The sequence below is a fragment of the Melospiza georgiana genome, chromosome 5 (genome assembly GCF_028018845.1).
Source record: "Melospiza georgiana isolate bMelGeo1 chromosome 5, bMelGeo1.pri, whole genome shotgun sequence".
Classification (NCBI taxonomy): Eukaryota; Metazoa; Chordata; class Aves; order Passeriformes; family Passerellidae; genus Melospiza; species Melospiza georgiana.
Window position 1 is genome coordinate 11,800,372 of NC_080434.1, and position 24,869 is coordinate 11,825,240.

The following is a 24,869-nucleotide window of genomic DNA, read 5'->3' on the forward strand; positions in this document are numbered from 1 at the left end:
AAAGCTCTTGTAGCTTATCTCTTTCTTTCACAGACAGAAATGTTCATTTTCTTTCTTGCTGTTTAGTAAGAATGTCAAACCTAATAGTGAAGATGTCTCTCTTATCTATTCCATAGACATCCCTGAGCTTTTTATTTCTTTGCCCCTTCTCACGCAAATAATTTTGTTCATGTACTGTCAGTTTTCTCTCCCCAAAGTCTTAGATATTTTCTGACTGCTAGTTATTGAATTTTTCTCTTTTTCTGCTGTTTCTCTGAGATGACATGTTCATTATCTGGCCATTATCTTTCAGAGGTTTTTTTTCTGTTATTCCCTTGCCCCTTAATTCCCTTTATTCCCCATTTCAAACTACTCACCCACATCTCCTCCTGCTTGCCAAATTAGCTTCTTCTAGATTTTTTCAGGCATAATTACTGTTGGAGATGCTGAGGAACCAGCATATTGTGTGGTGGACATACAGATATTAAGCCTGTTGCAGCTTTTTTTTACTTCATAGGATATTCTTAAACAGTGATTAGGTCTGAGTTGGTCATAGATTTAAATCATCTGTCAAACAGGGGAGAAGTGGGTTCTAGACCCAACACAAAAGATTATGAAATAAAAATATACAAATATCCAGGGAACTAATTGATCTTCATAGATATTTAGTAGAGAAGCAGTGCCCTGCTGCTGAATTAGGGCTCGTGTTGATACTGAAGCTGGCTGTGCTGGCCATTACCATTGGAACAGCTTGAGGAGGAGGAGCTGCCTGGCAGAGGCTACAGGGCCTTCACTGCCATAGCAACTGAGGAGCTCACATGGTGTTTGGGCAGGGTAATGAATGCTACCTGGGTCTTAAATGTTTAGGATGATAATTGCCCGAACACTGTATTAGAAGGCATCCCTTTTAATGGGTGGCCTTTTCCATGAGAGCTTGGTGTTCTGCATTTTTAACTTTGGTTAATGGCTAATTTCTTCTTTATTTTTTAAAATTGCTATAAACAGAGTCTAGAAACCTGGCATTTGGTTTAGGGGACTATGTTATGGAGAGCAAAATCTAGAAATTAATGCTGCTGTGTCACATTTCTTACAGTGATGCATACGTTTGTTTCTGAGTCTGTATTTAGTAACTACTAAGACTGAAATGATGCAAAAAAAAAAGAAGCAGAGCAAAGGTGGTGGGATAAGTGCTCTAATGAAGAGGGAGAAGGGGTTAAGAAAGTTGATGGGTGAAATAAGAACCCAAGACTTATGGTATACAAAATGTGGAATATATTGATGAATGGATATGTCCAAAACTTGATTGACTGTTTTGAAGAAGGCTTTTGTTGTTGAGTCTGAGAAAGTGGCTTTATTCTGAGAAGTTAAAAATATTTTGTATATCTTGTTGAGATGGAGTATTGATCCCTGACATTAATGCAGAGTGGCTTGTCCCAATTTGTCTTAAATTACTTTTTTCATGTTTACTCCTCTCTCAAGCTCATATGCAAAAACCAGTAATTTTTTTGACATCAATTCTTTTTTTCTGTAGTTTCCAAAATTGTAACAGTATTATTATTATTTTAAAGAAAAAGACTATAAAGTTGAAAATCAATTGTTAGTTACTGTTTAACACATCAAGAAAAACACTGCTTTCTTTCTGAATACTTTTTTTTCTGTCATGAGTCACAACTACTACATTTTGAGTTTGTTATACTGTCAGGTGCAGCTTTTCAAATAAGGCATTGACAGAATTACTAAAATATTACCAGCTAAAGTAGAAAATGAATTACTTTACATGACATAAGAAATGTTCTAATCTGATCTGAGAACATGAATAAGACAGACTGATAGAGACATGACTAGAAATGCAAGGAAAGAACTGCTTAAATCTGGGAAGACTCAGCTACTATGCAGAATTCAGCTCTGTTTGTCAAGGCCCTGAGTGCACCCACCAGCCCTAATTGTCCTGACCAGCTGTAGTGCACCAATTTATCCTCTCCCTTTTGGTCCAGAAGCTCTTCTTAAGCTCAGGTTGTGTCCTAGTTCCTGGCTGACCTATGAAACATGCATCCCTGCACCAAACTGATTTCCTCTGATCCTGATGTTTTTATTGGATGCACAATTTAACCTCTGTCCTGACTGTCACATCACATTTGCCTGACGATCACTGGGCAGAGTTTGTTACTGCCACCAATCCTGCTTGGTCCTGTGGAACTGCACCCGTGTTGAATTCCCTACCCCTGTCTGTGCCAAGGTCACCTGCGGCTCATCCTGCAGTGTGTGGGAGCCTTGGTCTTGATGCTGGTGACAGCCAGTTCCAGGGGTCACTGCCCTGCAGTTGATGGCTGGAGCAGTGCAGGGTGTGATCTGTCTCCATCCTTGAAAGGGTGTGTGGGCGGTTTGTGCTCAGCTTGTTGCCTACAGAAAGATTTCAGGCTGTTCTGTACAAAGCCACTTTTCTAACCATGTGATTGTCATCCTGTAAAATAGTAAGGGTTTGTATCATCACAGATGCAAGGCTTTTCTTTTGCCTTTGATGAACTTCATAAGAGTCCTTTTTCTGTTCAGTCCACTTTTTTATCCATTCAGCATCTCTCCAGTGTGGACCTATCCACCCAGCCTGATGTCATTTGCAGACATGATGCAGGACCCTTTTGTTATGCTAACCAGGCTGTTAATGAAGATTTTAAACAGTATCATCTCCAATATGAAAACTTGAGGAACATTGCTAGTTACTAGCTATCAGAATTTATTTGCATCTGTAGTTTAAAAACCATGATTCCAACTTTGACCAACATTTGAATAATATCCCATGATATTATCCCATGAAGTATTTGTAAATATTAACTTTAATTTCTCATTTGGTGTTTTAGGAATCATTACAAATCCAAAACCTGTGGAGCAAACACCCCTGCATATGGACAAAGGCAATGAATTCACAAATTATAGATACAGGGCTGAAAATCGGGCGGCTCTGAATAACCCTCTGCCAAACTGAGACAATACACATCTTTATTTGTGCCTTGTTTCTCATTGAATATATTGGAAAGGCAGTGTACTTGGGAAGTAGGCACACATCCAGCAATTCTTCTCACATTAATAGCTTTGAAATGTCTTAGTCATACACACATAATGAGATATTTCAACATTTCAAGCAAAGTAGCCACTTTTGAAAGTAGCTCTTTAAAATGAAAAGTATAAATATTTTTGACCCATAAGAACAGAGAAACACATTTATTTTGCCAAGGTACTTCATGTTGTTGCTTCAAATCCTTATTATTCTAAATTACATACTTTTCCAGCATGCCCAGAATTTCCAGAAGGTGTTGAACAGACGCCTCAGTAAGAGGCACAGAGGTGCTATGAACTGCTACTCTCAACTGAAAGGGAATGCACTCTTGCCTCTTTGACAATCATTCCCTTTAAAAGCCTGTCATGTACTTCAAAGGAAGCCCAGGAAATTTTATTACCCACTTGTGAGTTGCTGTATCTGTCTTTTATCAGTTATTTCTTACAACTAGCTCAGTAGAGATGGTATATGAGAGAGGGTACAAGAAAACTCTTTGTCTTTGCTTGATAGCACAACCAGATCCCAACTCAGGTAGCCCAGAGAAGTCAAGCAGGTTCCAACAGGTGGTTCCTAGCGGGCCACACATGAAATGTAAACCTGAATTTCTGAAGATAGACAGACAGAAGATTCAGAAATTCAGAAACCTGAATTTCTGAAGATAGATAGACATAACCCTGGCAAAATTAGGGTTTAAAATAATGTTAAGTAACAGTATATATTACTTAGGCATGAGAATAGTTGGGGCAGACTCTGCCCAAACTCATCCAAAGTGTACATTTGAAGACAATTTGCACCATTGAATCAAGATGACACATTTCTGTGAGCTTTTGAGTCCTTGTGGTTTTTGTTCGTTACCCACTGTGGGTTTGAATTCTGCTTGAACCTTAGGTAGGCTCAAGCAAAAACCTTTTTTGCCAGACATCTGATTTTTGTGACTTGGATCAGTTTCCACTTGCTGAACAGATTTTACGTGATTGGCAGTCTAGCAAGTACTGCATTTTATTAAATGTATGGAATAACAAAAGATGTATGAGTTTTTGTTCTGTAATTGACTCAGTGATGTGTTAAAGCAGTTGCTTGGAAGATTAAGGGGAATGGAAGTTCTTCAAGGAATGAAAAAAGTAAAGAAAATGTGCATTTGAATAATATCAAAATTACTATTTGCCTCCTGTCAGTTTGCTTTTTTTAGTTAATTTTCTTCTGAAGTGCTTTGTGTTCAGTATAAACAAATGCAGAGGGGAAACACAATGCTGCTATTTTTGTTGTCTGTTTTTTTATTTGTGCAGAACCAAGATGTGAAAAACTGTTGGTCTGCTAACTTTCAGAATTTTTTGCAGTTATTAAAAATATCCTATATAATTTCAACAGAAGCATGTAACAGTTATCTTTGTAGCCATCATTTCAAGGAATGATTGGTGGATTTGAAGTGATTTGAAGCATAAGTGCATATCTAAGGGGTTAAAAATCAAATGCAAGTAAAATGTAACAGTCATGTAAACAGTGGATTTGACTAACTAGAGAAAACACTGAAGTTACTGTTGGGGGAACTGTCCTTCAAGGAACAGATGTGTAGGTGTATATATTTTCATTTCAAAACTAGTGCAGCTAAATGATTTTTCCTTTTTGCATTTATCTGCTTCTACAGTGTAATTTGCTGGTTTAGTTATCAGATCACAGAGACGTTTGTAGTTTTTGTTTATTGGTTTTGGGTTTTTTCAGAATTCAAACAGATTTTTAAGACTAGTTAAAACTAAAGCCTTCACAGTTTTATGAACCTGCACAAAGTCACAGAAAAGTGAAAAAAAAATAATAAGGTCTTGATTGAGATGATTCAGGAGTTTTGATTGAAACATTCATGTAAGTGCTTTTGTGGACATGGGCCAGGGCACTGGGTTGTTCTTTCACTCGTGGCTCTCCAGTGAAGCAGATCTCTCAGACTGTTGACACAAGTCCCTGCTCCAGTTTATTTTGGTAACTTGGGCTGATACAAGACTGAAATTTTCATTTCAATTATCGGGAAGTCTGGGGAGAATTCGAAACAGAAATAGGATTTGAACTTTGCTGTTTAGCTCACCTCACATCCCAAGACCTCCAGAGAACTCTTTGATGGACTGGTTCACCTTCCTGCCTACTGACACAATCCAAATGAACTGCAGAACAGCTCAGTGTCTCCTCATCTGAGAGAAAATGTAGCTTTTAGCTACATTTCAGTGGTTTTTATTTCGCTCATCTATGATCATTTTTTATGGCCGTATGGCCTAACATAATCTGAGCATGAACTATCTTGCATTTAAGTGGTTAAGAAACATGTAGAAGCCTGTCTGCTTCACTAAAATTAAAAACATGGTAAATTAGTGTTCCTTAAAAAATTATTCTAAAAAAAAAGTAATATTTAAAAATATATGATGTGTAACTGCAATTTTCTTGTTAAAGAATGGAATTTGAACAAAAACAAAGGAGCTTGAGTAAAAGCTTTAAAACTTGAACTTTTGACATCTTAAAAAGCAACAGAGGAAATTCTCAAACGCCAGTCAAAAAAAACTCCCAGAGTTATATTCCACTCCAAGTATGACGGAAAGGTTTTAGAGAGATGAAAGCTGAGATTGTGTGCATGTATCTCTTACACACAGAAGATTTTTCTTCCTTTAAAACTTCTTCCTTTTATAAGTAACTGGTAAGATATTTTCCATTACTCTGCAAGAGCTGACAGATTTCTTTTCTACAAATATCTGCTTCCATCTGATTTTCCCTTCATCTTAGCTGTGCTACTTTAAGTCTACTGGAATTTTAATAATAACCTGATTGAAGTTCTCTACAATGTAGCAAAATTTATTTAATCGAAAATCCTGCTTTAAGAAGCAGAACAGTTTTCAATAATAGGCACTAAATTGTACAAAATACTTATAAAGTAAAATGCATGAAAATGCAAATCACAACAATGGATTTTCTCTTCTAAGAAGCACATTTGTGTATGTTTACTTTAAATGCCCTTATAAATCTTTCTCTTCTAGCAAAACTTTCTGCATGTCCAAAGAAAGAGAAAAACACTTTTTTTTTTTTTATTTTAAAATATGCTTTCATCATTGCCATAATCTGCAGCATTTTACTGCAAAATTACTTGTTTCATGGTGGTGTTTTGTTTCAGCAAAGCAAGATATTGTAGCTCTGTCTTGTGAACATTACAAAAACTTTTAAACTTATTTCAGAAATTAAAATTCTAAAAGAACCCCTCAGCTTTGTCATTTCCAAGGTAGTCATTAAAGTAATCTATAAGGCTCATAGGTGAGATCAGTGTGCCAGTACATTCAAGATAGCAGAAATGATTAATTGTTCATTCATTATTAAATAATTTGCAAGTTAGTATTGGATAAGTGCAAATCCTTAACAAAAATTTTTCATGTTTAAAACTTTCTTCTTTTCCTATTCTGAAAATATGATCTTTTTCTTGCTGATATGTAGCATAATTATTGTTGGAATTAATACAATTTTAACAGGACATAATATTCCTAGACCATCTTGAAATAAATATGGATATGGTGGTCTGGATGTTATGAAATATTCAGCATGAGACAAGAAATACTTCAAAAAGTAGATATGTTCTGGCACTCCAATAATTGGGTTCATTAATTGCTTTCAATAGGAATATGAAAGTTACTTTTCCTCTTTGCAACAAATGTCACTACTGCTCATGGAAAAAAATAAAAGCAATTTTTAGAGATAGTTTAAGAAAATCAATCTGCTCACACAGTTGAAATACTGAATACTGGCCTCCCCCCCCCCTGCCACTCACCGTGATCCAGGTATTTATTACACGTGCAGTTCTTACAGTTAATCTAACAATACCTGCAGTCCTCAGAGGTATAGTGCCAATGTTTTCCAAGGGAAATCCCACAAAAATGCTTGTCTCCATTTATGTTAAACCCTTTTAAAAGGAAATTGAGGGCCTATTGTCAGTGAATTGGAAAAGGTGAAAAGGAAATGCTGTCACTTTTTTTTCCTCCAAATGAAATGAAATGTCTTTACATAATCTGAGAGAATAACATCACTTGGTAATGAATCTCTGATAAATGCATCCCCTCTAAGTGTTCATCTTTATTTTTGAGACAATTTACATCTGTTTCTCATTTGTTAAAGAAGGACACTACTAGAGATTAAAGTATAAAAATCAGTGCTTTTAAATTTCAAGCTTAAAAACCGTTAACAAGCTACAAGTTAAATATCAGGACGCACCAAAAAGCTCAGAAGGAACATAGTGAGGGTGGTTAAAATCCTATAAAGTAAACAAGCAAACAACCAAAAACTCCCAAACTCTGCTGTTCATTACAATGAGCTTCTGTAGCAGAAAATATTTTAGTTACCCTTATGAGAGGAGCAAATGAGATCCCAGAACTCACTGATCTTCAGTAAATTATTCAGTTGAATTACCAGTTAAAAGTAAAATTAATAATTACTTAATGGACCATAATTTTACAAGGAGATTGACCTTCATAATGGGAAAACATGGGCCTCTAATTTTATATAGCATAATTCCTTAAAGATGTCAATGAAATTGTGAGTTTAATAGACAGATATACATGTTCATCTCAATTAAAAAAAACTTTTTGTAGTCTTTCAAAAGAAGCCATAAAAATGATCAGTCTTAAGGGGAGAACCAATGTTGTCTCACAGGTCAAAAGTCAGATGAGACCTGGAAAACAAAGAACCTGAATAATTCCTCAGTTTAGGAAAGTGTAAATTGTAGTGATATGTTTGAGTATTGAAAGAGAACTACCCTGTTTGCAATAATGATCTGGAAAAGACATTAAATGAGCTAATTTTGGTCATGCATAATAGAACTAAAAAAAATAATTTGAGAAGTACCAGGAGGATTTAGCAGAATGAAGTCATCAGTGTGACCATGGGTATAATGTAAATCTGGTCATGGCAGAACAGTGCTGGCAACGGTACTGGCAATTTTCTAAATGTTCTTGAGTATCATTGGTTCTATCATTAGGATTGCTCATTAAAGAAAAGAAGATTCTGACAGATATTTCTGTGATAGCTCAGCTCCCTGCCATCTCCCCAAAGAACAAGAGGAAGTAGAAGTACAGGGAGAGGAAGAAGAGGAGGTAGAATAAGTAGGAGGAGATGATGATGAAGACGAAGAAGAAATTATAGATCGCTGTGACAGGAACTTTTGGGAAATGGACCTAAATTAGTACATGATACCACAGAACTGATATTTGATTAGTTCTGATGGGAATGTTCCTTGCTGATTGTAACCATCAAGGCAGTCAGATTTCAGAGCTTTCACTCAGATGATCAGAAGCCAAATCAGGCATCTGCTTTTTCTCCCCAGACATCTGACATCTGGCCATTTGAAAGACAGTGGAGTTTCACAGCAGATCGCAGCTCTTGGTCTGTGTCCCTGGGCTAGGTGTTTTCAGGGATGTTACTTTGTCAGGGCAGTTCTTTTATGCTGTTTCTCAACTGTTATTTTCCCTTGGTGAACTTCTGCTTCTTTAACCAGCCCCAGTGCTGCCCCAGCTCTCAAGGCTGGCCTTCTTCAATGACCCACAACAAACTATTGGTGCTGGCTGCTCTTCCAAGCTGCGCCCAGGTTGTCAAAGCCCCTGCTGTTATCCTGCAGTTAAAGTGTGCATCACAACAGGAGACACCGGTGTCAGGTTTGGGCTCACACAGCCAGCTCTCCTAAGAAGCTCATGAGAAACTGCGTGTCAGCGTTGGCACCTTGTCCTGTGAGCTGCCAACATGCCAGGGACCTCCTAGTGACAGTTTCTGTAACGTTTTTAAATACACACACAGAAGTATAAAAAGGTTTTGCTATGTCCATGTGCATATGTTTGGGTTCAGAAATCAGTGTTGTCAAAGCCTGCAGAGTGTGCTTCTACTTCTGTGGAAAAATAAGGTTTCTGTGTTAGCTACACAGAATGCAGATTTGCTACAAATGTGTTACTTTAATGGTGAATGTATACCCTGGAAGGATAATCGGTCTGTATTTGAGGCCCTGTTTTAAGAAGCAAGTGTGTTTTTTTCATGACAAGGCCATTGCAACAAGCATAATCATTATTCTGATGTTACCCACTGACTAAACTACAGTGAAGGCTTGCTTTGGTATGTGTGATGATATTGGGTACAAAGTGACAGGAACTAAAAATACGGTGAGAAATGGAACTTTCAGAAAATTATTAACTTTCCTCCAAATTGCTGCTGAAAAGTGCAATATATTGAACTACACTGATGACTTATTTGAAGTGATGTGTCCATTTTTTTCCTATAGTGGTCCCGTTCACAGGCATGGTTGGCAACATCATCTCATACACCGCTGTTAACAACTTTCTCTTTTTTATGTTGACATATTCATTTCCTGCCTAAACCAATTCAGGTAACAGGGTATAACTCTCTGTTGAATAATAAAACTATATTCATAAGTAAAAATGCTGTCAACAACATAAGAATGATATTATAATTCATTTTCTCTAAAAATCTGAATTTTCTGCTGTCACAAACGCATAAGTATCTATGCTGTAATCAGGGGACACTTGGTGAATTGTATGCTAGCTGAATGCTAGTCTTTCCCTGTAGAATTTTAAGGTAAATCATTTTCCTGGTAGGGCAAATAGAGAAATCTGTAAAACTGATAGGAGAACAATGCATGGATAAACATTTCAATTAATGTCATTTTGTACAGTGTCACAGCAACAATCTCAAACAGAACATCCATAGGAAAAAAAAAGTTTTGAAAAGTTGCAGGAGCTCCTATTAAGCTCATAAAAGTGATTTTCAGTGCTGATTGAAGCAATACATTAACTAAAATAGAGCTACTAATTAATGTTAGGCAAGCTAAAGGGAAGTATTACTAGATCTATATGTTGCATGACATGATGTGATAAAATCCTTTGACGTATTAGCGGACTCCAGGAGCTAAATGTAAAAAAGACAGCTAACTATAATAAATCTGCAATGGTAAAATTCTGCGTTTGCATAGTGCTGGATTCTAACCCACTTGCATTTATTTCTTTTTTATCAATTTTTAGTAAAAAAATGATTGTTACTCAAAAAAGAAGAAAAAAGGATTTTAATTTGTTTAAACCAGACGGTACAAAGAATGACATAGAATCTTGTATAATAGATAGGAAAGGGCTGGCTTGAGAGAAAGAGTTCTAATCATGTTCATATGGGAGTAAATTTTATACTTGAAATCCAAATATTTTTTTCAGAATTTTTTTTCAATAATTTCTACTCTCTCTGCCTTTGAATCCACATGTATATGTGTATGAGAATAATAGAGAAGTTTTACAAATTTATGTTTCCAAGTATAATGTCAAAATTCCTACCATCAAAAATTTCTAGAACAGTCCTGTCTGTTTTCAGCTGAAGGAGATTTTGGTATTTTGTCTAACTGAAAGAAGGAGGATGTGGGGTTTTTTTACTTTTGCAATTAAATTTTAGTTTCTGTTGAAGTGCAACTTTGAACAGTTGTTACAAGAGGGACCATAGCACCCTTATTACTCATGCTAAACTCAGCCTTTTTAAAGCAGAGAAAGATTTAAGGGTTACCCAAATGCTTGAAATTGTTAGACCAAGGAGAGTACAATTTTTCTCAATTGAACTTTTTCTTTTATTAAATCCAGACACTTTGATCACTTTTACTATTCATCCACAAAATAAGGAGAGCCAGTTTTTTTGGCTCTGCCTCAGTGTCTGCCCTTTCCTCTAATACAAATGACTGTGGGAAGGCTTGATGGTGACAGAGCTATTTCACCCATCTTTTCACTTTTGAGACATTCCTAAAAGAGGAGGAACTTTAAGAGGTGTTCTGGCTGTTTTAAGGATAATTTATGGAGCAGAAATTTCTGTCACTTTATCCTCCCTCTGAGAAGGATAAAAAGGAAGAATAAAACCTGCTGAGAAACACTTCTTTTCTTTTAAGGAAATCAGCAGCTCCATTTGTACTATTTCTTCCAATAACAATTGTAGCAAACAAGCATAAAATCATAGAATGGTTTGGGTTGGAAGGGAGTTGCATTTGGGAGTTTTTTCCTCATTTGCTGCTATTTAAAAAAAAAATTTCCCTCTGCTTCCCAAAAGCCATTTCCTTTACAAAGCAACAGTTTTCCTTACTGAAGCTGAAAATAAAGCATCAGGCAGAACAAAAGAGGACATCAACAGTAAAATCTGGCTTTGAGTCTCTTCTTCAGTATCTCTGTAATAAGAGAATTACTGCTGCAGTGAACCCCTTATCTGAATGTGAATAGCTTTATTGTCAGCTCTATATCTACTTTATGTACTAAATGACAGCTTTTCCAGTGTTCTCCTTTTTCTCCCCTCATTGCCCATTAAAGGCATTTGTACTGATAAGTTAAACTAATATTCTATTCAGATTTTGCTAGTTATGATGCAGCAATTAAACAAGAAATTCTTCCCAGTTTTTCCCCACAGACTTTTCTTAGCTTCTGTTGTACATGATAAATAGGAAATATTTTAGTAGACGGCTGTTCTTCCACCTCAAATTATCATTAATTCACCAAGATAACAAAAGACAAATTAAACTGCAGTAAGATTCTATTTAAGCAAATATTTTGATAATGCTGGCACAAGTCACAATTGTGTTACTGTACAAAGCCCCAAAAGCTGAACTTGGTCTCCCATGTACATGGTAGATAGAATGAGGAAAAAAAAAGTTGACAGTTGTTTCAAAAATATTCGATGATATAAGAATTTTTGTGGCTTTTCTAAATGGCAATAAACAGTGAAATTATGCAATAGATTATTTGCAACTGCTAAACCCAATAGAAGTGTATCTCTGTAGTCCTGTAAAATTGTGCCAGGTCTAGTGCCCTATGGTACCTGTAGCCCACGTATTCACATGCTGAGTACACGCTGTGCTTCCACATACAGATGCAAACAACTTGTTTCAATTTACTATTTCCTGGGCATTTTCTTCACATTAGCTCATTTCAGCCTTCTATAATATTTCTTTCTTTGCTAGTTTTACCTGCTTTTTCAGTGGAGTAGTTTCTATTTTACTTCCATAGCTGCCTTTGTAGCCACTTCAGAGTTGACTTGTTTGATACTACTTTAAACATTTTGCACAACTTATCGGTGATATTGGCCCCAGCTGCTCTGCAGCACTTTCAGCTGTGGAAGAAGGAGTTAAATCTTTTCAGTGGAGATTTTGTCTTTACAGAAGATCTCTTCTGGATGGTTTTGAAGGTTGTTGTATACCAGCATCTCCCATGAGCAAGCTGCTGTGGGAAGAGCGTCTCCCATGAGCATGTGCTGAGAATCAGTAATGGGATTTTTTTTTTTTGCCATATTTGCTGCTGAGAGCATAATCCTTAAAATCTATTCATTTCTAGGGAAAAAAAAGCACTTGTAGATGCAATAAACATCCCAAAGCACATCTTAGAAAATGGCATTATGTATCATGTAGCAGTCTGAAAACTTCTAGAGCACATTTTCATTTGTACCATAGGCTACTATAACCATTTCTACTACAAAGAATTTATGCAGACATAGTAAATTTTAAGAAACTTTTCAAAAAGGAACAGTTTGAAGATTTGCTGTGATTATGTTGCAAGGACTACATCAAAACTTGCTGTGCATTGGTTGCTCCTTCCCATGAAGGAGCCTTTTCAAGACTTGACCGTCTTCCCTGTGGAACCAGTCTTTTGGGTTTGTATTGTGGGAATGCAGCTCATGAAATACTTCAGGTGTAGTAATCTACTCTGAAATGAGTCTTCACAGTCTCACTGTGCTCTAGTTTCCCTCTATAACCTGCGTCTGAGAGTTTTGTCCATTTCTTTGAGGGCAAAACTCAAGAGTTCTGTTCATTTTGTTAATCCTGTGTTAATCTTCACAGGGATTAAATTTGGTGTATTTTACCATGTATCTGCATGTGGTCCCTTTTTAAACAAGGAAGGAACCATGCATTTGCATTAAAGTGACTCATTAGGGGTAGTACATCTGTTTGAACATTTCATACAGGTCTTGTTTCTACTGAAGTATTGTTATGGTCAATTCAGTGGAAGAAGAATTTGTGATGATTTAGTCACAGCAATAGCCAACTACCATGTTCTGTTGTGAGATGCTTTCAAACTATTTATAAAAGCAGCAGTAACTATGTCCATAACTCAGTGAAGAAATAAAAACCATGTTGTTTGCCTCCTTCAGCAGAACCATTTAATTCAGAGAAACCATGTAGCTGTTTTGCCCCACTTTGGGACATCTCTCTTCATAAGAGATTGCACCTGTGTAGCCATAAAAGTTTATGATTATCTCTACATAAAAACCATATTCATCTCTATAGATCAACTTTTAAAAAGATTAAAGACTAATGCCTTCATCTTATTCAAGCCTGGGGAGACAGCATTGGTACTCTTGTCACACATGATGAATAATAAAAGTACAAAAGAAAGGTAATCCCCTGAATAAACTACATTTGCCCTGGAATTACTGTTTTAATAGCTTGGCATTTTCAATCAATCATGAACAAAGAATTTAGCTACTACTCCATTTCTTTCTGATGCTCACTGCAATTACATGTAGAGTTAACTACTCTTGCTCATATTAGTATTTGCTCAGTGGTCTTGTTTATATGGACCAGGGTTTCAATGTGGTTTTACCATTTTGAGTGTTATTTTATAACTTTTCATGGCATGTACCTGTTTTTTTAATTCAGTACAAGACACTGAATGCTGACTGCATGAGCAATGAATGACGTTGTTGTCAATTGATTCAAAGGTGAAGTTGCCTGGCAGCAGCTATGAGGGCATAAATAAGGAAAATATAACATTGCCTTATTACCTCAAATTTATCTATTTATTTATTTAACTTTTCAATGTGTTTGAGGTGCAATAATTTATGTAACAGTACTTTGGTGTCTTTTATGAGGGCCAGACTTAATTCATTACTTTGTCTGTTTTAGAGCAAGGCTCTATTCTGCTGATCTGCTAAATTAAAAGTAATTTTTTCTTCATTTTCAGTGAATTTTTTAAAGAGAAAAATTCATAAATTTACATAATAGAATATGGATAAACAATTAAAATCTGACAGAGTAAATTAAAATATAAGTAAGCCATTTTGAGAAAATTCATATGCAATACATCCATTTTCTCTTCCTCAACTAAATATGGCTGCTAAAAATATATTTATTATATAGGTTCACATGAAATAGTTTTTTAAAAATATGAAAAAATTAGATTTTTTTCTGTAAGGCTTAGACTTACAGAAAATAGTGTAAAAGGACTGTATCAATGTGAAAAACTAGGAGTTTTGAGAAAACCAGTTCAAATGTAAAATTTCAAATATCACTTGAGATTTCTAAATTCAGTAATTTTTATGGACTAATGTGTCAGCTGCAGATTTTCTCTTAGTGTGCTTGCAGTGAGACTGTTTCTGGTTACTGTTTGCATTTTCTGAGTTAATGCCACAGGTGCTCCAGTTTTCAGAGCTATGTAAAATGTTGTATAACACAATAGGGAATCCCAAAGTTTCTTCAATTGTAGGAGCACCCATCAAGTTAATTATAGATTTGCATTAGTAGGAGGAAGGGGCTTATCTGAGAGCAGAACATTGCCAAACTCCTCTAAAATAGTGAGGCATATTCAGAGCTGGGGTCATGTAAAGTCATTTAAAGCACTCAAATGCAATGATGACTTCAGCCAATATTTGGGTTGCTCACCTGCATGACTTAAGACAGTATTATTATTTTTAATATCATAAAGAAATAAACTTCCAAGAACTTGAAGAGTTCTAAAAGTTAATACCCATTGATGTCACTCCCAAATTATCTTAAATCACAGCAGTACTCGATCTTAGTATTTGTCATGCTTCTTGCCAGACTTGTATTATGTGCATATGCTCGTGTGCTTTTTGTCTTATAAATATTAATATATATACTACTACATAAAACATTAAAAAATTCTATTATTACTTCTTCTAACATTATTGTGTAGGAAAAATATAAAGGTGATAATAAGTATATGAAAATGATCAATTTATGGCCAAAGCATTTCTGAAATAATTCTTTACATAAAGCAGAAAACAATGAATCATGTATCTCAATTACAAAATTAAACTGTGTGCAGCATGATATTTCTTCAGTTACTTTGAGGCAAAACTGGAATGATGTCAAAAGTCAGTATTCAGGATTTATAAATTATTGCTGTTCTGTCACAGGCATCTCACTGTGCTTTTTCCCATCAGCATAAAGAAGGCTAGCAAGGATTCAATGGCTTTTTATCATTATTGACAAGGACTGGATACCTAAGTGGTTCAGTGAAGCTGGGGACCATTTTCAGAATACATGGCTGCCAGGCCTGGATGATGAAAGCTCTTCCTGTCCTGGAGCTGCCCTTTTCTCCTGGGCACAGGAAACAAAGAAAGCAGTTTGTGTAACAAGACCCCAGTCAGTCACCATTCTTGTTTGTATTTCTCCTGCACTGGATAAAATTAATTGGCGCTTTTTATGGTTTTTTCTCACTTCAAGCACTTAAAACACCACAATTATAATAATGTTTTATGTTACTATAATGGCTGTGCAGAATATATTTGTCCAATTCTGTGTTTCTCAAACACAATTAGCACTTCTATTTAGTATTAAATATTCATAAATTTGACCTTAGGGAACTAGTGACTATTAACTAAGAGAGAGATTGATAACAGCCCTCAATTCAGAGAGCTGATGGTTGTTTTCCTCTTTTGCAAGAGCGGTAACAGTACATCCAGAGGCTCCAATGTCAGGAAGAGATGCAATTTGCATTATTTTCTCTTTTTTTTTTTCCTTATATCATAATTTTATTTTGCTCAAGTACTTCTTTCATGAAAAAGAAACAGGAAACTACATTCTACAAATGTTTCTAATATGTAATCTTTCATAAGAGTGATCAATTTTTGTGTGGTTGGAGAGCCTAAGAAGTTTTGTCCATTCTTTGCCAGAACACTCCTTGCCATTTGATCAACTTATGTTGAAATATCTACTGTTCCAATGTTAATTTCACAGGCACGAAATTTAGTTTTTACATCATAAATTGCAATAAGTAACAAGAAACAGAGAGAACACAGTGATCTTGACAAAATCCTGGAAAAGTGTGTGAGACTTCATTTCCTTTTGCACAGTGAAGTCAGATTGTAAGTCAAGAAACATTTAAGGGTTAGAAAATATCTTCCACTCTTTCACATTACAATGTGCTTATTGGAACTTCTTTCCATGTGCTGAAAAGTTGTATGAGAGATTTCCTCTCTCACTACATGACTATATTGAGCTAACAATGTGGACTCAGGGAGCAGAGTGGGTTAGAGGGCTATGAAGAGCAGGATTGGATTTTCTGAGCTAGGAGCTTCAGCTGAAAAAAGTCTTCTATGTTTTTTTTTTTAATCTTCTATCTTGGGTGCATGGGTGGATTGGTTGGTAGGTTGTTTGAGAATTTTTTTTTGTTAGGTTTGTTTTTGTGACATTTGAAGCAACTAATTTATTGAGTAGCAACCTTCAAAATAGTGTTGGGACATAAACTGTGTTCACACCTCAGCAGCAAAGGATACCCATCTGTAGTTTTAGACTCAACAGAAATTCAGTCCTGATTTTCTGGAAATGTATTGTTGGACAAATGTTAGAATTAGTTTAGCATTTTTCAAAATGACATACAGAATTCATTTCAAATATTATCATTTCAGTGTTAAACTTCTGATAAAGAAGGTATTCTGTTAGGGTGTCAGTGTTAGAAGGCAAGGCAAAAATATAATTGGTTCCAAAATTATTTTTAAACCATTTGGAGATGGAGTTATTTGTAAGTTATACCTGTATAGGAGGAGATGGGATCTCTGAATATCCTGCCAAAAAGCTCTGTAGGCCAAGCAGTAGAGAAACTAAATATCTAACTAGATAATAGATAACTGTTAGATAATATCTAACTGTTAGATAATAACAGATTTATGTGATTATCACATCTTCAGGGTTGTGCAAGGATGTAAAAGTAGTCACAGAATAAAGAGATTTTATTTGAGATGGGTGCAATGGAAGAGTACAAGAAGACATTGCTAATTTTGATCTATTTATTTTATTAGCTATTTTAATTTGATATTCATACTGTTTACCAGATGCAAACTCAGTAAATTTTTGATCTAACATGCCTTCTATTATTATTAATAATATTATTATTATTTAATTATTATTTAATTATTTATTTATTTACCAGAAAAGAGATACCTAGAAAGTACAAGGAGCTTCCTTGAGATATAGGTATTTTACCTAGTTGACTAAAACTTGCTGGAATGTTTTATAATTCAGGAACTTCATTGTTAATTGACTCTAGGCATGAGCAGCTAATTAATAGTCTACTAAAAGAAAAGCAAAATCTCTTCATTGCAAGTAGGTCCTCTATGTAACCAGTGACACAAACAAGCTTTTCTGGAGTCCTGACTGCTATAACTGCACCAGGAGAAAAGTCAAAAGAGAAAACAAGTGTATGATTTTGTCTCCTTTTATTACAGCTGAAAGCAGAATCAATGTGCCAATGAAATAATGCTTGAGATAACAAACAAGGACTCATTTCAAAGACAGTGCTCTTTTGAAAAACTCATTTTCTGTTATCTCTTAGTTTGCTTAACTGGTTTTATCTATCAAAGCTATTTTATTTGAAGGTGAATCAAAATCCTAATTACTACAAGGTACAGACAAAGGAAAGCTACTTAATTGGGTTAAGGGTACTGAGCTCATTTTCTTTTTTTTCCCCTTAATTATGGGAAGTTAATGTATATGCATTATCTGAGATTTGAAAAAGACTTAGAATCTTTATATCACTTAAGATACTGTAGGAACAAGTGCTCTATTTATTTTAAACTGATGGCAAGCCAGTTCCTTTCAATAAATAAAGAAGCAGGGGAAAGAGATTATTGGCAAAGAAAACAGCTGTATCATCAGTATACCAACAGTGTTCTTTGCTTTTTAATAAGCTATATTTATGTCTGCACCCTAGTTCCTACCTCACCATCACTCAGATCCAGTTAAAATATATTTTTTTTATTGTGTCAGATTTTCTACATGGAGCATGTTCTCTTTTTGCTGAAAAAACAGAGCAAAAAAGAAATTCTTGTACCAATGATTTCATATTAATATAATTATGTACACTAATGGATAACATGTTCTGAGGATTTTTTCAACCTCTTCTAGCCTTAAACTTTTTATATCAAAAATATGTGGGTTTTGTTTTTATTTATTATATTACTGTATAGATTTTTAAATTAAGGGAAAAAGATCCTGATTATTTCCCTTATCTTTTTCTAGTCTTTTCTGTAATTTTTTAACTAACTATGCAGTATTATTAATTTATAGAAAGAGGGAGCAATATAGTTGAGAGGAAATGACACAAGGATCTCCTTTTCTGATGTTTCTTGGAAGCATAAGAGAAAGCCTGTGAAACTGATAAATCCCTAGGGAAGAGTTGTGTCATGCACATGTGTTCACATGCTTATGTGCATGCTTATGCATAAACATGAACACCCCTCTGTATTCCCTGTTTGCTAAGAGTGGCATGGCTATTAGAGGGTTGTACTCTACAGATACAAGTGCAAACACAAAGGACGCTCTATTATTTGCATAGCGGTCAGTTTACTTGGGAAATGTCTTACACAGAAAATTATAGTAGAACTAAGAGTCACTTTTACATAGCAACTTTTCAAATTGTAATCAACCAAGAGCAAGTTTCATTGCCTATTTACAGCATATAAATGCAATCTGTAGAAGTTAAAGCTGCTCAGTTAATTTCTCAGTCTGGACACAGATATTAAATTGGAGCTCAGCAAGGTGTATAGACTTCTGAATTCCTTCAGAAATCTAAAGAACTCTTTTACCTTCTCAAAAATTCGGAAGATGCTGCTGATACCTTTACAAGGTGCATATTTGACAATTTAGAAAACAAGACTGTACTATGGTCTACAGTATTATTATTATTGTTTAATATTTAGATCCTGCTGTTACGCATGGATGTTCTCCATATGCATCATTTCAGGGGAAGCTGCTTTTCAGTTACTTTGGTAGTTGTGTCACTAATTCTGCTGTCTTAGTGTATGGTCCCTACAATATTTTGAAGTGGTTAATCATTATTTCTATTTCAGGAGGTAAATAGATCTTTTATTTAATTCCTTACATCACATTATTTTTTTCTTAGTCAAGCAGCAGCAAAGGTTTAAGCTTTGATTCTTGATATCTTTAATAATTCTCTGTAGAAACTGAGCATTATATTGTGATTTAGGTCACTTTGATAAATAGATGATATTACAACCAACTGCACTGCTTTGGAAGGCTTTTATGTGAATGAATGGCAGTAGGATGTCATTTTGCTCTTGACACCTTAGATGTAAGTGTGAGCTAATAGTGTAGGAGTAGGATCTCTAAGCCTGTGAAAAATTTTAATTGTGCTTCTGACATTGACATCCCTTTGCCTCGAGAAAGCCATTAGCCCATCTCAGAATTCCCTATTATGAAATAGTGAAGATATTTAACCTCATGTAAGTATCTTTTACATAACATCATTAACAGTTGATGTTATAGGATATGCCATGGCATTGTTCTTTAGTTCATGAAGATTGCCTAATACTGCATTTATTTCTTTTGGGTTTTGAAAGTATTGAAGTGGCTTAAGGCTTCCCCTTGGCATTTATTCCTTTTTTGAAATCAATGCTATTGAATTGGTGAGACCTCTATATTGAAATATATGCTTATTTCAATAAGTATTTTAAAAAGTTAATCTTTCTTTTGATGATACCAATATAGGAGCAAAACATTACATCTCAAGGGTGCTCAAAAGAAGCAGCAGCTGCAGAGACCACTTGCAATTCATGTGAATGCCTTGGCTTTACACAGGCCCCAGTACTGTCTGGGCATGTGGGACATAAAAGACAGAGCCAGCATAAGAGCTGTGCTCAGGGCAGAGAGTTAAGTGGGACAGTAGCAGGACAGACACCAGCTTAATGCATTCTCTGAGGCAGTAAGAAACTTCCAGAGGCACTCGCTCCTCTCCCTGCTTTGGCTTTGTGAAGTGTGAAACATGAAGTGTGCCTTCAATAACTGCTGTGACTCCTCATGTCAGTGTGCTAGCTTGGTCAAGCAATCAAATAATTTACTGCAGGCAGCTCCTGGGGAACTGCTAAGGCCAAATATTCACTCCAGGTTGTTGTGGGACACTGAATTCAGACGTTGTTTCAAAACAGGCATTTTGATGCATTGATTCCAAAGGAATGCATGTAAACCTATCATGCTGTGCAGGTAAACCTGTGGATTTAAATGATACAGGAGTCTGAGTTTATTCAACAAATATGTTGTGTGTTTTCAAACACTACTAGCATGAACAGACTGTTTCAGGGTTCTCAGCTGTGTAAATATTGCTGAAGGCTTCTCAGTGATTGTGCCCAGTTCCCAGACACTGAAGCCTTCAGCAGTGGGCTGCTGTTTATAGCCTTGGAGGGAGCCCTGCAGGAGCAATCTGAATAATGAGGCAGGGCTTCCTTGGTGATGAAAGAGCCTTTATAGATGTGGCATTAGTATTCCATAAGGACCAAACTATCAAACTGGAATTGGTCATTCCTTGGTATGTTAATGCATCTCTGTAGGTATCTGTATGGGTGCACAGCTTCACATGCCCACACCCTTGATGACTATTTTACTCCAAATAATTGCACTGTAATTGCTGTAGAGCTATTTTGCTGTAGATAATTTCTTCAACAACTTTATCTGGTAGTTTACCTATCTTTATTCCTCATCCTTCACCTGACTTGGCTCCTTTTCCTTCATAGCTTCTTTTTTTGGTATTTACTCTCATTCAGGTCATCCACATCTGTGTTGTACTTGTTCCTTCTTTACTGATAACTCTGCTCCCCTAACATATATTAACATATATTAAATAGATATAAAACAAGATGTCATTCCCTGCCAGAATATGTCATGTGCTGGAATTTTGACTAATTTTTTGATAAATTCACAAATTCACAAAATATTCAGTCAGAAGGGACCCACAAGGATCACTGAGTCTACAACCCCTCCTTTTTGTACTCCAATTACAGATAAATTTCAGAGGATAAAGAAAACAACCTTAAAGTACAGTTTAACACTAATAATTATTAAGATATCAGTTACAATTGTTTCCAAATCACATTTTCCCTATTGTTAATTTGGATAGTTAAGCCCTTTTTACTTATGCGTCTATCATAAATTTTCTTGCATATAAGGTCATAATAACCACAGGGAAAATTTCTTCTGGACTTCTGAAGACATGAATAATCAATGAAAATGTTGCCTTAATTTATATTTAAAGATCTGTTTTGACATTCTCTTCTGAAAATCTTTTTATTCTTTTACTGGAATAAGTTATTGCAAGTAGTACATTGAAAGTTCAAAGTCAATTGGTTGGCCCTTGATTAACGTGTCCTTTTTATATATTGGTTCACATTCACACATCACAATTCTCATTAGTAATTCAAAGGTTGCAATTCCTTTTTAAAATAAGTATTCTCTCACTTCTTCATAAGTCACTTGCTTTTTCCTCTCGCAAGTTTGAGTTTGGGGTTGGTTTTGGGTTTTTGTTGTTGTTTTGGGTTGTTTTGTTGGTGTTGTTTTTTGTTTTTCCTGTAGGGGAGACAGTGCTGTTGTTTGGTTTTTGAGGGTTTTTAAAAACTTTTTGTCATCAGGAAATTCCAGTAATTTTGATATATACAAGGCTTGATAGCTTGTGTGTTGCAGGAAGCAGTACAAACACGGGAAATATTTCAGAGAACTACATTTGACCCAGGTTAAAAATGAGAACCAGGCTAAGTGATTTAGTCCATGCTGTAATAAATAAAAAGCCATAACACTTATGCTTATAAGTATTGGAGTACATGTTAATTACAAGAATGACTTCTACAGAGTAATCTGGTTTCAGACAGCTTACTCTACATTATGAACCCATATTGTCTAAAAAATCAGGATCACAAATGTATCTGAAGTCTGCAATTCATATTTTCATGTTAAATATCCAATTTCTGAAAATAATTTTGGTGGATGAAAAATTAATCATTAATTAGGAATAATTAATTAACCTCCAGTGGATGAAAAATTAATCAAGAACATGTGACAAATGCAGTGGCTAAAAATTGGGTTATATGATCCTTGAATTCTTAGAGAAAATAGTGCTACTATGGTCAATGCCTGCAATGCTACTGAGATTCATATGATCGCATAACAAGTTTTAATGCCCACACTCAAAAATAATATTGGAAAAAAGAGAAAAGTATTAGAAAAACTAGTAGAAAGTTTTGGCTGATTTTAAGGCAAAGTTTCAGAGGCAATGTTAACATGACGTGTCTTTTACATTCGAACACCGTCTTTGCCAGACAGAAGTGTCTATCCAGAGGAAGATGCATGAATCTGTTCCTCAGAAGCTAATGCTGGATACATTAAAAAAAAAAGTTATATTAATGTTTAATTTTAATAAGTGAGAATGACTTTAAAAGACAATTGAGATTCTCAATAGATGGATGAGAGATCATAAATATATTTTTCAGTATATGTTCTATTTTAGATATACAGACACTGTAAGAGTGGATCACACTAAAACTGAAATAGCTTTTGTTCTCACTTGAAATCCTATAGAATTTTTAATCTTACTCTGCTCTAAAAGCTGTGGTATACTTAGTGTAATAATTTGCTTTTACATACTGTAATGTCATATATCAACACAGTAAGTATGGAAGACACGACCAAAATTACTTTGCATCACAATTGGTGGCATTGACTGCTAAAGATGGATCTGCTTTACTGTGGGAAAGTCTAGCTAAGAGCTTCAGTGTTGTTAACTAACAGAGGGGAGATTTTTCAAGCAGTCTAAAATTTATAACTGTTCTTCAAGATGCATTATTAACAGAATTATGTTTAGTGAATACTAAGTTGGCCAAATACCTCAATCCTTTTAAAATTATTTTCACTGCAACATGTTGACATCTGATAACAGCTCAAAAGTAGAAGTGAACATGAATACACAGTATTTTTCTTATAGAACAATAGTTGCTAATTCAAATTTAAACATCTTGATTTTTTTTATCATAATGTCATTTTTCACATTTAGTATCTGTTGGAGCAATGTACTTGAGAGAAATCTGTGTCAGAAAAGACATTCCATTCCTAATCATTAGTTTTCTCAGATTTTCCACAAAATAAAGCCATTTGCAAGAATAATATTGAATGTGTTGAAGTCTGAATCATTAATGTCATTGTTTCCTGAACTAATCAGTTGCAGTAATGTCATAGAAGTATTCTTATGTTTGGAGATTCTGATTTGGGGCAGTATAAACCTATACAAATATACATCTAAATGACTGCTGTAAGTATAGAATTTTAGGTTGGAGGTTTTTTGAGAAATTTGGTGGTTGCTTTAGTGGCAAGGTGGTGGATGCACTGAGTTGAACTCCTATCTATGCCATTTAAGTATTTGCAACTATAATTTTTTTAATTCTGCCTCCCTCTTCCCCCTCCTTGCCCTGCCCAGTTGAGAACAGTAGCCACTGTCTGTATGTGCAGTAACAATTAGCAATATAAGCCAGCTGAAATGGGTAGTAAATTTTTTGAGTAAATTGTCAAGTAAACCAAACTTATCTCTAGCAGTAGGAAAGAGTTCATGATCAGAACAGTAGTTTTTCAAATTCTCAGTATCACTTTGAGTTAAGTCATGTATGGACTTGTCAAGGCAGGGGTGAAAAGCAGGAGATGAAAAAGAGAAGTATAGACACCCGTGACATCAGTGTGTTAGTAGTCAAATAGATCAAGCTTCCCTGAATAACTGAGTTCTTGAATTATTAAAACATCTTCTTACTTTCCTCCAGAAGATGATAGACTTAATTTAAAAAGAGATATTAAATTTGAAGTGATGGTTCTCAACATCTTTTGTTCTGCATTAATATGATTTAGTGATGTTCACTTTTTCTACTATAGCATGTTACCTTGCTTAAACTGTCAGGAAAGAAAATTGCTCAATTCAAAAAATGTTCAGATTTCCAAACCCCTCTGATTTTAGTGGTCTCCAGATCTGCCCAGGAGATTTGTCTCCCTGTATTTGCCCTATACATCAAGAAGCAGAAAGCCCTTACTAGAGGATGATTTGTGTGCTCCAATTTGTCCTCTAAAACAATGCCTCTTTTTGCTACTAGTAGAGAGAGCCTTAGGAAACCAGCTTAAAATTAGTCTTTGTTAATAACCCATCACAACCCAAAGACAAGATTATCAAAGGAACTCAAGCAATGAACAGACTGATTTTAGTGAAATGTGCTGACTGAATTGCTTTTAATGTTCTTTTAAACATTTCATATCTTAAGAGGAAAAATTCTTGAATGGAGCAGTTAGTGGGATGAGGGGTTTTAGTCAGCTTGGGTTGTGGCCTGTGAAATGAATTGTTACATATATTTTTAATAAAACAATTAAGTTTTTTTTTTTATTACCAAGATATTTTAATATTTAAGATTATTTTTAATACCCCAGGAAAAATATATAAGAGAATAAACAAAGCAAGTAGCAAACCCACATATTTTCTTAACAACCAATGCAAGCTAGGCTTTTCTTTTAAGGTTATTGTTTGTATAAAGATTATACAGGTTTTGGTTTGCCTTCACATGTGGGGAATCAGCATAAGTGATTTCTGTTGAAAAGAGGGTTAAAATTATAGAAAATCCAAGGAATATTCTGTATTGCTTCTATGACAGCAAGAATTGAACTGAATATAAAATAATTTCCCATCTCTAAGGCAAACAGAACATTATATATATAGATGTATATTTATATAAAAAATATGTAACATAAGATATAGAGCACAGT